Source organism: Leucoraja erinacea, chromosome 3 (assembly GCF_028641065.1).
Source record: "Leucoraja erinacea ecotype New England chromosome 3, Leri_hhj_1, whole genome shotgun sequence".
NCBI classification, from domain to species: domain Eukaryota; kingdom Metazoa; phylum Chordata; class Chondrichthyes; order Rajiformes; family Rajidae; genus Leucoraja; species Leucoraja erinaceus.
In genome coordinates this window covers 67,327,980-67,341,115 of record NC_073379.1, presented here as the reverse complement: position 1 = coordinate 67,341,115, position 13,136 = coordinate 67,327,980, and positions in this window count along the sequence as shown.

Sequence of the window (13,136 nt, the reverse complement as noted above, 5' to 3'; positions counted from 1 at the left end):
AATTTAAAATTTTGACTTCATAAGCATTTGTCTTCAGAATTCTAGTTTGGTTTAAATGAGATCAAAGGCTTAATATGGGCTGCTGGTGGAAGCAGAAACGATAGTGGCATTTAAGATTCTTTTATATAGGCACATGGATATGTAAGGAATAGAGATATAAGGAATATGTCCAGGCAGATAAGAATTGGCCTTGGCATTATGTTTGGCACAGACATTGTGGGCAAGAAGGGCCTGTTCCTGTGCTAAGCTGTTCTATGCTCAATCAGGTGGAACTTGTGCCTAAGCGTTAGCATTTTGGGATCATTCTCTGTTTTCAAACATTATTGGATGGCTTTTGTACATCCATTTCATTGTAAAATCACAGATTTCAAAGGGGAAATATCCAATGTGGTTTTTAAAAGGTCAAATGGAGGAATAATTTGCATGAAGCTTTGCTCCAAATGGTTGTCATCACATCTGAGTGTTTATATATTGGATATTCAAAAGGTTTGGCAAAGCATAGCAAAGTGGTTGTCTGTCTATTTAAACTGGTGTTTACTTTTATGACATGCACTGTACGCCACCAGCTTCATCTTTCAAAATTGGTTTGCAACCAGTAACATCAAAGCCACTGGGAACACGACAGTGGGCTATAAATGTGTGTTATGGAAAGGGTAATTTTACAAATTATAGTGGACATTATGCATAACCAGAGAGTAATTTGAATACTCTATCCTATAAGTAAACATGGAGATTTTTACATTTGTTAAATTGATCGCAAATCTGAAAACTTATTCCGATAGATTAGGTAAAGGTTAGATGGCACATTAATGCAACTGGTAGAGGGCTGCTTCACATCATCGGAGACTGGGGTTCAATTCAGAGCTCGGGTGCTGTCTATGTGGAGTTTGCATGTTCTCCCTGTGCCCATGTGAATTTCCTCTGGGTGCAGCATTTTGCTCACATCTCCCAAGGTCAATGCAGGTTTATGAGTTGAATGGCCTCTGTAAATTGTCCCCTAATGTGCAGGGAGCGGATGAGAAAGTGGGATATCATAGGAGTAGTGTGAACAGGTGATCAATGGTCAGCGTGGACTCGGTGGGCCGAAGGCCTGTTTCCACATTGCATCTCTAAACTAAAATGAATGGTGAAACAGACAGATTCATTGGGATAGAAAGCAGCAAATAGAGATAAAAATCTAAACAGAGGGGAAATACTTAAGTAGAACTGTAAATCTATATGATATTTGTTCCATGCCTTTAATGGGTTTATTCTGGATAGTTAAATAATTGAATCTGCTCTCAGTTCTAACAATGACATTGCTTAAGATGAAAATAATTAGCCAGCTCGGCAAAACTGACATTTTTCAGAATCTGTCCGCAATCTAAAATGTAGCTTCTTCAGAAATCCCTGGCGTGCTAAAGTGCCAATCCTGTTTCCTCATCATATTTAAACAAAAAATGATTTTGTTTTATTGTTCAATCATACGTGGCTGAAAGATATGTGTTTCCAGTTAGCTTGACCCTAATCTTTGGAATTCCTTCCCTAATGCTTTACTTTTTACTACCTTCATCTCCTGCTCAACAAGTTGTGTCCTTAATCAGGGTTTTATGACCTTATGACCTTATTTTGGTCATCTGCCTTATTGTTGCCTTCAATTACTTTGTTCCAAACTTAGAAAATAATACCCTTGCATTTTGCCACATTGGAAGAGAAAGAAAGGAGAAAGAGAGCTTTGCATTTGTGAAGCATTCTCCAACCATCAAGACTTATCAAAGTTCTGAAGAAGTTCTGAGTCTGAAGAAGGGTCTCGACCTAAAACGTCATCTATTCCTTTTCTCCAGAGATGCTGTCTGACCCTCTAGGTTACTCCAGCTTTTTATGTTTTTCAATGTTCTCACCAGCAAGTGTGAAGCGGCTTTGTGAAATGTAGGCACTGTTGCAAAGTTTTAAACACAGCTGCCAATTTTATGCATAGCAACTTTTTGTAAAAATCACTCTATAAATGTTCATTCTTGTTGCTGTTTATTACTGAATTAAATTTGCAGAGATAAATCAATAATCAGTATTTAAATAAATAGTTTTTGTATTAATGCTCATTGGTTTGCAAACGGTAAAGGATTGTCTGAAAGTACTGGATGAAATAATTCACATTCACAGCTTCTGGGACCAGGAATGAGTCACTTTGATTTATGCCAATATTCGTTATATTTCTGGTAACTGCACCAGACTGAAAGGAAAGGTATAAATTGGGTGTGGATCACCGAGACTGAATTGGCTGTTCCAATGGGCCAGCCTATGAGACGGAATGACACATTTACTGGAAACAGAACAACAGAGCAGACTACAGAAGTCTATTGAAAAGGCTGGGCAATTGCAGTGACCAAAGTTTCCACCAAGTTTTGGAATGAGGAGATATTTTGAAAATCAGTTAATGATTTAAAACATGTGTTGGGATTCAAAATAACACACAATAAAATATAATGCTGACACATGGATACAGGGATCCAAATGCCAGCCCATCCTTAACCTGCAATTCCACCCCCCTAACCCCAGAAATATTTTGTCGGGAGAATCAACAATGTATCCACAGAACATCCCTATTCCAGGAGCAACACATGTTCATAAATTAGAACAGATTTTCATGACTTCGTTGATCATATGTTTATCATTACTATTTGTCAGAACGTTAAATATCAGGGAAATGTTCAACATTGCCAATCGGTTATTTGCCTCAAAAATCCAGTTCTATTATGGCTGTCACCGTAAGCCATCTGAAACTGATAAGAAGAAAAAAAAGATAGAAATAAACAAGAGCCAGCATAGTGGGCGGCACGGTGGCACAGTGGTAGTGGTGCTGCCTTACAGCGCCAGAGTCTCGAGCTTGATTCTGACTACGGGTGCTGCCTGTATGGAGTTTGTATGTTCTCTCTGTGACTGCGTGGGTATTCTCTGGGTGCTCCGATTTCCTCCCACTTCCCAAAGATGTGCAGGTTTGTAGGCAATTGCCTTCTGTGATTTGTTTGTAGGATAGAACTAGTGTACAGGTGATTGTTGGTCGTCACAGACTCAGTGTTTAGTTTAGGAAGGAACTGCAGATGTTGGTTTATGCCGGTTGGACACAAAAAGCTGGAGTAACAGCATCTCAGGCAACATCTACGGAGAGATGGAATGGTCTGGACCTGAAGTCACCCATTCCTTCTCTCCAGAGATGCTGCCTATCCGGTTGAGTTACATTTATACCAAGCCAATTAACCTACAAACCTGTATGGCTTTGGAGTGTGGGAGGAAACCGAAGATCTCAGAGAAAACCCACGCGGTCATTGGAAGAATATACCTGTAGTCTGGATCAAATCTGGGTCTCTGGTGCTTTGATCTCTGTAAGGCAGCAACTCTACCACTGCGCCACTGTGCTGCCCTGTTTCCATGCTGTATTTCTTAATTCTAAAGCCATTCACCCCTGAGCCTGCCCTGGCATTAAAGGAGATCATGGTTGATCCTTTAACCAAACTCACTTTCCAGCACAGTCCCCAAATCACTTCATTCATTATGTGCATAGACTTGGTCCTTGAATACAGAAATAGGTTTAGTTAAACTTTTGCAATCAAGATTGAACCAGTCAAAATGTGATCCCCTTTATGATTTCGGTTATCATCAGACATGTCGGAACGCATAGCAGTATTATAAAAATGCAGAGACAGTAATAGACTCTTTGCAAGCTTCGGGATGGTTTATGTTTGCTGCAGATTGCTTGGTATGATTGCAACATATTTCCATCTGCTTTTAGAAGTGGCTCATGTGCTGCAGTGTCACATTCAACATTATACCATTCTGCACCAGAATGCACATGATGCCATATTGGTCAGGTGCCTACTGCAAATAGCAGCAGAATTCTCCTCTATGACAGTAAGACTTGAATTTGTAGATTACCAAGGCACTTTACACCAAGGTTTTACAGTGCAATGGTCAATGTGAAGGTATGATGGTCTGTGAGCTCTGTTCTGATCATTATACCTTAACCTCACACAGGAACAGTGAATAAAGGGACTGCATTGGAAAAGGGCAAGAACCACTACTTTGCCGCAAAATTTCAGAGCAATAATTGGTATAGAGATAAATGTTGGAAGTATTATGCTCCCTTGCCGCACTATAGTATCTGTTACAGAGAAGGTCATGCTGGGCTTAAATGTTTGTACTTCTGCTTCCTTTCAAACTGTTTCCAGCGACAGCAGCATCAGTCAGATCGCTGTGCACAGGATGATTCAGCTGGCTACTCACACACTGTTTGGGAAGAGTCAGCATTTCAAACTGCAATTGAAATGTCCCATGGCACCAATCCAAAATGTCCTGACTGAATTAAATAAATTAAGGTAGACACGGGAGTAACTCAATGGGACAGGCAGCATCTCTGGAGAGAGGAATAGGTGACGTTTCGGATCAAGACCCTTCTTCAGACTGATGGGCCTGTCCCACTTAGGCAATTTTTCAGACGACTGCCTGCGACTGTCAGTTGCCAGCAGTCGCCTGAAAAACCGGCAACTGGAACAGCGACTGTCAGAATTTAACGCACACACACCCACACACATCGCTTCCTTCACCAGCCCGTTATGCAGGTGAGGATCAGGGCAAGCGGGGGGAGCGCTGTCTGAGTAAAGTTCACACGGTGCAAAGCCAAGGTGATACTGCGATGAACAGGAAGGTTGGCGCTGTAATTAAGACGGTTAAAGCACAGTGTACGGTAAGTCATTTAAAAGATGGGGGGAGATGGGGAGATGAGGGGGGAGAAGGAGGGAGAAGAAGTGGTGACAACTTTTAATAAGCCAGAGATGCACGGCTGTGAAGCTCGGCGGTTTTACCGGTCGGTTATCCTTGGTACTGAAAACTACTGCCTACGTTTATTTCCCCATGAGCCAATGAAATTCACTGGTCAGCACCGGCTACAGCCTATGAGATCCTACGAGAACCTTCGACCTCCTGGCAACCCACCTCCTGCATGAGAATTCTCGCTACTCTCCATGGTGGTTTAATTCTAGTCGTCGCTAATTTTTCAACATGATGAAAAATTTGCGGCGATCATAATGAGGCTGCGACTAGTTCCCGGAATGCGGGAACTCCTCCCATGGCAACCCCCACGCAAACATGTGGCGACCATGAGAATTCTGCTAGTCTCCATGGTGGCACCTAAAAGTCGCCGCTAATTTTTCAACATGATGAAAAATTTGCGGCGATCATAATGAGGCTTGGACTAGTTCCCAGAATGCGGGAACTCCTCACGACCATGAAGGTGACTACCCGGCAACCACCTGCGAATATGTGGCGACCATGTGGCGACTGCATAGTCTCCTGCAATCACCTAAAAAGTCGCCTAAGTGGGACAGGTCCATTAGAATCAGGGTGCAGGGAGACTTAAGGGCCTGTCCCACTTACATGACTTTTTTTGGCGACTGCTGGCACCCATCATAGATTGTTACAGGTCGCCGAAAATTTTCAACATGTTGAAAATCCAGCGGCGACCAGAACAAGGTACAACTGTTTGGGCGACTACTCACGACCATACAGGCTCCACCCCGCGACATGTCGTCAGGGTGTCACCTGTATGTTCGTGAGCAGTTTCCTCAATCGCCCAAAGCGTTGTAGCATCTTTCTGGTCGCCGCTGAATTTTCAACATGTCGCCGAAAAAGTTGTGTAAGTGGGACAGGCCCTTTTGAGAGATGGAAGGGTAAGGTGTGAAAACACAGATCAAAGAGGATGATTACAAAGGGAATGTAGAATGGTACATTGTTAGCTCAGGGGAAGGAGACAACATTGTTTTGTTTTGTGTATCTTCAAAATGGACTCAAGAATAATCTCCTAAAGGTTGTCCACAGTTTCACTTCAGCAAGTGGGTGGCACAGTGGCGCTGCTGGTGGAGATGCCGAAACATCACCCATTCCTTCTCTCCAGAGATGCTGCTTGTCCCGATGAGTTACTCCAGCATTTTGAGTCTATCTTTGGCTTATAAGGTCACAAGGAATAGGAATAGAATTAAGCCATTTGGTCCATCAAGTCAACTCCACTATTCAATCATTGTTGATCTATCTCTTTCTCCTAACCTCATTCACCTGCTTTCTCCCCATAACCTATGACACCTGTACTAATCAAGGCTACACCAGCATCTGCTGTTCCTTCCTACACAATCAAATAAAAAATATTTAATTTATAAATTAATTCCATTGTGTTTGTAGCACCTGTTGTGCATGGATAGACATCTTCGTTTCCAGACATTACAATAGCTATGGCACTATAAAAATGTATTTAATTGTCTGCATCATGTTTTATGTTGCTTTTAAATTAGGATGTGTCATATAAATGTAATTTTTTCATCATTATTAATTATAAGCATATAACCCAAGTAACTTTCACCACTACCACTGAGAATCAATAATACAAGTAAAATATTGAATAAACCTTTAAGTATCTTAGTTTTTAACTTCTTTAACATTTTTTTCCATTGATTTCCCCATTACGTTTTTCACCCAGAAAATATAAAGGTGAATTCATTGAAGCCGTATAACTGGTGTAGGAGAAGCCTCTCCGCTCCAGCAGTGCCATATGCTGAAGCCTGCCATCTTAGTCTGATTTCGGACACCGCTTTCAGGTCAGACGATGCTCGAGCCTACAGTTCATCCAGGGATAACCTGAAGAGGGGCATCAGGAAGGCCAAGCACTGCCATAGGCTCAGGATTGAGGAGCACTTCAACAACAACTCCGACCCCCGACGCATGTGGCAAGGCATCCAGGCCATCACGGACTACAGACCCTCCAACATCACCCCCACATCCAGCGACGCCTCCTTCCTTGAGGAGCTTAATCACTTCTATGGCCGCTTCGACAGGGACAATCTAGAAACAGCCATCAAGGCTGTGCTACCTGCCGATCACCAACCCCTCACACTCACCCCCTACGACGTGTACGTGGCACTGAGTAGGACTAATGCACGTAAGGCTGCTGGCCCTGACGGCATCCCCGGGCGCGTGCTCAGGGCCTGTGCTGCACAGCTGACAGACGTCTGGACTGACATCTTCAACCTGTCACTTGCCCAAGCAGTTGTCCCCACTTGCCTTAAAGCCACCTCCATCGTGCCAGTGCCAAAACACTCCACTGCGGCAAGCCTCAACGACTTCCGCCCAGTTGCACTTACCCCCATCATCACCAAGTGCTTCGAGAGGCTGGTCCTGGCACACCTCAAAAGCTGCCTACCCCCCACACTGGATCCCTATCAGTTTGCCTACCGCAAGAACAGGAGTACGGAGGATGCCATCTCAATGGCACTTCACTCCGCCCTCTCCCACCTCGACAACAGAGACACTTATGTAAGAATGCTGTTCATCGATTACAGCTCAGCATTCAACACCATTATTCCATCAAAACTGATCACCAAAATCGGTAACCTGGGCATCGACCCCTCCCTCTGCAACTGGATACTGGACTTTCTAACCAACAGACACCAGTCTGTGAGGTTAGACAAGCACACCTCTTCAACCCTCACCCTGAACACCGGCGTTCCTCAGGGCTGTGTGCTGAGCCCCCTCCTCTACTCCCTCCTCACCTATGACTGCACACCTGTACATGGTACTAACACCATCATCAAGTATGCAGATGATACAACGGTGATTGGCCTCATCAGCAACAACGATGAGCTGGCCTACAGGGAGGAGGTCCAGCACTTAGCAGCATGGTGCGCTGACAACAACCTGGCCCTTAACTCCAAGAAGACCAAAGAGCTCATTGTAGACTTCAGGAAGTCCAGAGGCGGCACGCACACCCCCATCCACATTAACGGTACGGAGGTGGAACGTGTTTCTAGCTTCAGGTTCCTGGGGGTCAACATCTCCGATGACCTCTCTTGGACCCACAATACCTCTACTCTGATCAAGAAGGCTCATCAGCGTCTCTTCTTCCTGAGGAGACTGAAGAAGGTCCATCTGTCTCCTCAGATCCTGGTGAACTTCTACCGCTGCACCATCGAGAGCATCCTTACCAACTGCATCACAGTATGGTATGGCAACTGCTCTGTCTCCGACCGGAAGGCATTGCAGAGGGTGATGAAAATTGCCCAACGCATCACCGGTTCCACGCTCCCCTCCATTAAGTCTGTCCAAAGCAAGCGCTGTCTGCGGAGGGCGCTCAGCATCGCCAAGGACTGCTCTCACCCCAACCATGGACTGTTTACCCTCCTACCATCCGGGAGGCGCTACAGGTCTCTCCGTTGCCGAACCAGCAGGTCGAGGAACAGCTTCTTTCCGGCGGCTGTCACTCTACTCAACAACGTACCTCGGTGACTTCAATTGCTGTAAATTAAAGTCAATTTAAATCGGCTTTCTAGTGGGTTCCTGTGAACACGCTGGTTTAGAACATTCACATTGCGCTGGATTTGTGCCCTCAAATGCCCAGAAAAATACTGCGGGATATAAAGAGCCCAAAATGAGCTACTCGCTATAGAAAACTTTAATAACAGGGTTATATACATGCCCCATTTAAGGTAAAAATAAGGTACATACCTTTAATTGTTTGCTTTATAAAACCCTGGGGCTGCGAGAGGTTGCGGAGTGAGAGAGTGGTTTTTAAACTACTCTAACTATTTTACAAGGCCATAAAAACTAATAATACCTTTTGCGACGGGGTCTTTCAGCGATTTTCCGTTAATGATTTACTAGGCTGAACATTTTCGATTGCAACAGCCTAGTAAAAATCGCGTTTTAAACCCGCCCCCTCTAAACAGCGCCAAAATCACACACAAGGGGTGGGGCAGATGCTCAGCCATGATTCAGGTAGGTTTTGTAACATACCTAGATAGTTCGGGAAGCGGTAGAGACGATGGACGTAAAGCGGTGGTCCGACCAGTCAGAGGCCATGCTGCAAGATGCACTGAGTGATGTCGACTGGAATATGTTCGAAGCAAGTTCCAGTGACGTCAGTGAGTTCGCGGAATGAGTCACGGACTTCATCGCAACAATAACCGACAACATCGTCCCCACGGTAAGGGTAAGCACCTTTCCGAACCAAAAACTCTGGGTAGACAGGTCTGTTCGTGTGGCCCTGAATGTTCGCACCGCTGCCTACAACTCGGGCCTGGCATCAAGAAACATGGACGTCTACAAGGCAGAGTCCTACCGACTGCGAAGGGCGGTGAAGGATGCAAACAGAAGGTACAGGGACAAGATGGAGTTACAGATGGAGCAGCAGGACACCAGACGCCTGTGGCAGGGGCTACGGATTGTAACCAACTACCGGAGCACCCCTTCCTCATCCGCAAGTGCCGGCACCTCCCTAGCTGATGACCTGAACTCCTTTTACGCTCGTTTCGAGAGGGGCAACACCACTCCAGGTCTGCCGCCTATCGACAATACCGCCAGCGGACTGGCTACCGAAGCTGAAGGGAGGAATGTGCACACATTCTCGCTGTCCGAGCATGACGTGAGGAGGGCTCTGACACAGGTGAACACGAGAAAAGCTGCAGGCCCCGATGGCATCTCGGGGCGAGTACTCAAGTCCTGTGCTACGCAGCTAGCTCCAGTGCTCACTACATTATTCAACCTCTCCCTGGACAAGTCCGTGGACCCTGCCTGCTTCAAAAAATCCATCATTGTACCGGTACCAAAAAATGCCTCCCCAGCCTGTCTGAATGACTACCGACCGGTGGCCCTTATCTCGGTAGTCATGAAATGCTTTGAGAGGCTGGTGAAGAATCACATCTGCGCCTTCCTCCCTCGGAACATGGACCCGTTGCAGTTTGCATACTGTCCGAACAGATCCATGGACGATGCGGTCTCCCAGGTCTTGCACACCGCTCTCTCCCATCTGGACAGCCAGAAGGGGGGCTACGTGAGGATGCTGTTCATAGACTACAGTTCATCCTTCAACATGATGGTCCCCACCAGACTGGCCGGGAAGCTAATGAAATTGGGGCTCAACACCTCCCTGTGTGCCTGGGTCCTGGACTTCCTCACCGCCAGGCCCCAGGTAGTCAAGATGGGAGGGAATACATCGAAGTCCCTCACCCTGAGCACAGGATCGCCCCAGGGTTGCGTCCTCAGCCCCCTATTGTACTCCCTGTACACACATGACTGTGTGGCTAGGTTCAGTTCCAACTCAATAATTAAGTTTGCTGATGACACTGTGGTGGTGGGCCTGATCTCAGCCAACGACGAGAAGGCCTACCGGGAGGAGATGGCTGATCTAGCACTCTGGTGCCAGGATAACAGCCTCCTCTTGAACATCAAAAAAACGAAGGAGCTGATCATGGACTTTAGGAGGGCACATCATCCGAGGACGTACACTCCATTGAGGATAAATGGGGATCCTGTGGATAGGGTGAACTGTTTTAAATATCTGGGAGTCCACATCTCCGAGGATATGACATGGGCATCACACGCCTCAGCACTCGTGAGTAAGGCAAGGCAGCGCCTTTACCACCTCAGGCAATTGAGGAAATTCAGAGTGTCTCCGAGGATCCTCCAGTGCTTCTACGCAGCGGTGGTGGAAAGCATCTTGTCTGAAAATATTACCATCTGGTTTGGGAATTGCTCTGCCAAGGACAAGAAGGCTCTGCAGAGAGTAGTGCGTTCGGCCGAACGCACTATGGGAACTTCACTCGCCCCCCTGCTGGAACTATACAACAGGAGAAGCAACTCCAGAGCAAATAAAATCATGGGAGACCCCTTCCACCCCTGCAGCGGACTGTTCCAGCTGCTGCGGTCAGGCAAACGCCTCCGTTGCCATGCGGTGAGAACGGAGAGGTTGAGAAGGAGTTTCTTCCCAGAGGCCATTCGGACTGTAAACGCCAATCTCACCAGGGACTAACTCTACTGAACGTTTTTCCTTCCATTATTTATTATGTAAAAGAATATGTGTGTTATGATTGTGTTTACAATTTGTTTGGGTGTTTGGTTGTTTGTATTTTGCACAAAAGTCCGCGAGCATTGCCACTTTCATTTCACTGCACATCTCGTATGTGCATGTGACAAATAAACTTGACTTGACTTGACTTGACTTGACTTGACCGGTTATATTTAAACCCAATCCTCCATGTGTCTTCTATAGAGTCATGGAGTCAAACAGCATGGAAATGGCCCAACTTGCAACACCGACCAAATTGCCTATCTTCAATGGTCGCATTTGCCTGCATTTGACTCATATCCTACTAAACCTTTACTAACTCTGCACCTGTCCAAATGACCTTTAAATGGTGTTAATGTACCCATCTCAACCACTTCCTCTGGCAGCTTGCTCTGGCTTCTTAGTGTCACTTTACGTCACAGTTGCCTTTAAAGGCAGGAATCTGGCCAACGTCTTCTCTTTCGGGAACCAATGGTCAATTATTTGCCGCATTTACAACTATCTCATGCAGATTGGCAAAAATCATGCGTACTGGATCAAAACTAGGAATTCTCTAGTTTGTTTAACTTTGTAATCCCACTATATATTTCAAATATTCAGCTGGTCTTGTATTTTTTCTACTTATCATTTAAAAAAAAGGGACCAGACAATATAATAGGGAATCTCTGCATCAAGAAGCAGATTGATGCAGTCAAATATTTTTGGATTAATACCACAAGAAGCCATTGTAGGCCAGCTACAGCGACATGTTAGGAGCAGGAGGTACAAACATGAGCAAACCCTGATTTCTGTAAGGATGGGACTCAAGGCAGTAATGTGGAGTGCAATTTCCCAGGAATATTAGGGGTCATTTTGATTTAGTTCCTGTCAAGAAACTTTACACAGGTATAGTACTTGTTGGGCATGCACACTTGGAATATCATATGCCAGAGTCGCCAGTCCAGGTACATACTTGTGACTGGTGAGGCTCAGTTTGTGTGTGTGTGTTCAACTAAAAGAAAATGGCTGTATTTGAGTATTGGAAGATTGGGGCTGAGTGGTCTGCAATCATTTTCTATCAGTAATCCATGCTCTGCCACCTGAGGAATAAGTGTTGTTGATGCTAGCTTAAGTCATGGTACATGGAACAGTTACAACATAAACAGAGGGCATTTGTGCCATCATGTATGCACTATCTCTCTACCAGAGAAACTACCTAATTCAACAACCTGGCCCTTTCTTCATAGTTTTGCAAATATATATTCACCATTTGATTATCCAATTCTCTCTTGAAGGCCTCTTTGAAACCTGCTTCTACTATGTCAGATTCCAATCAAGCTTACATAAATATCTTTCTCATCATATCACTACTAATCCTCTTTCTCTTTGTTTTATACCTGTAAATCTCAGTCTTTGACCCTTTCAGCAATGGGAACAGCCTTCCACTCTCCAGTCTGTCCAGACATATAAAATGTCCACCATAGAAAATAGGTGTAGTAGGCCATTCGGCCCTTCGGCCCTTCGAGCCTGCACCTATATACTTCTATCAAATTTCAACCTTTTCTACTCTAGAGAAAACAGTCCCACTCTATAATCTAACTACAGTCTCTCATCTAGTATATTTGATTCACATTACTTTATTTAATAATTTAGCAGAGGCATTAATCTATTTGAAATAAAACAACCAATGCCTCTCAGATAGCAAGCAAAGAAATATCATTCGAAAGTGCAAGGTTAATGTCATTAACATTATTTGTTGGGTTTTTACAACCCTGGTCAAAGAAGCACAAAACATTCTCTACACCTTCTCTCTCACTTCCATCCAGAGTGCCCAGCACCCTTTCCAGGTAGTGCAGAGGTTTACTTGCACCTCTTCCAACTTCATCTATTGCATGCGGTGTTCCTAATGTAAACCTCTTCTACATGGGTGAGACCAAGCAGAGATTATGCAATTGTTTGCTGCATGTTTCGCATTTGTTTGCATTCTGCAGGCTAAGTCCTCCTGGAGCTCAAGGCTATCAGCTGTTTGGACTTCCTTTTGTATTCCCATACTAAGCTTTCTGTCCTGGGCCTCCCCCACTGACAGAGTGAGGCCACAAGCAATCTGAAAGAATAGCACCTCATATTTCAGTTGGGTAATGTACAACCCAACGCTGTGAGCATTGGATTCTCCAACTTCAAGTAAACTACCCGCACCCCCTCCAGCCCCTTCCCTTCCCCCTTGCCGCTTAAGCCACTGCACACATATTCCTCCCACTGTTTTCCATACCTTTTCCTCCCCCATCCCATTGCATTCATA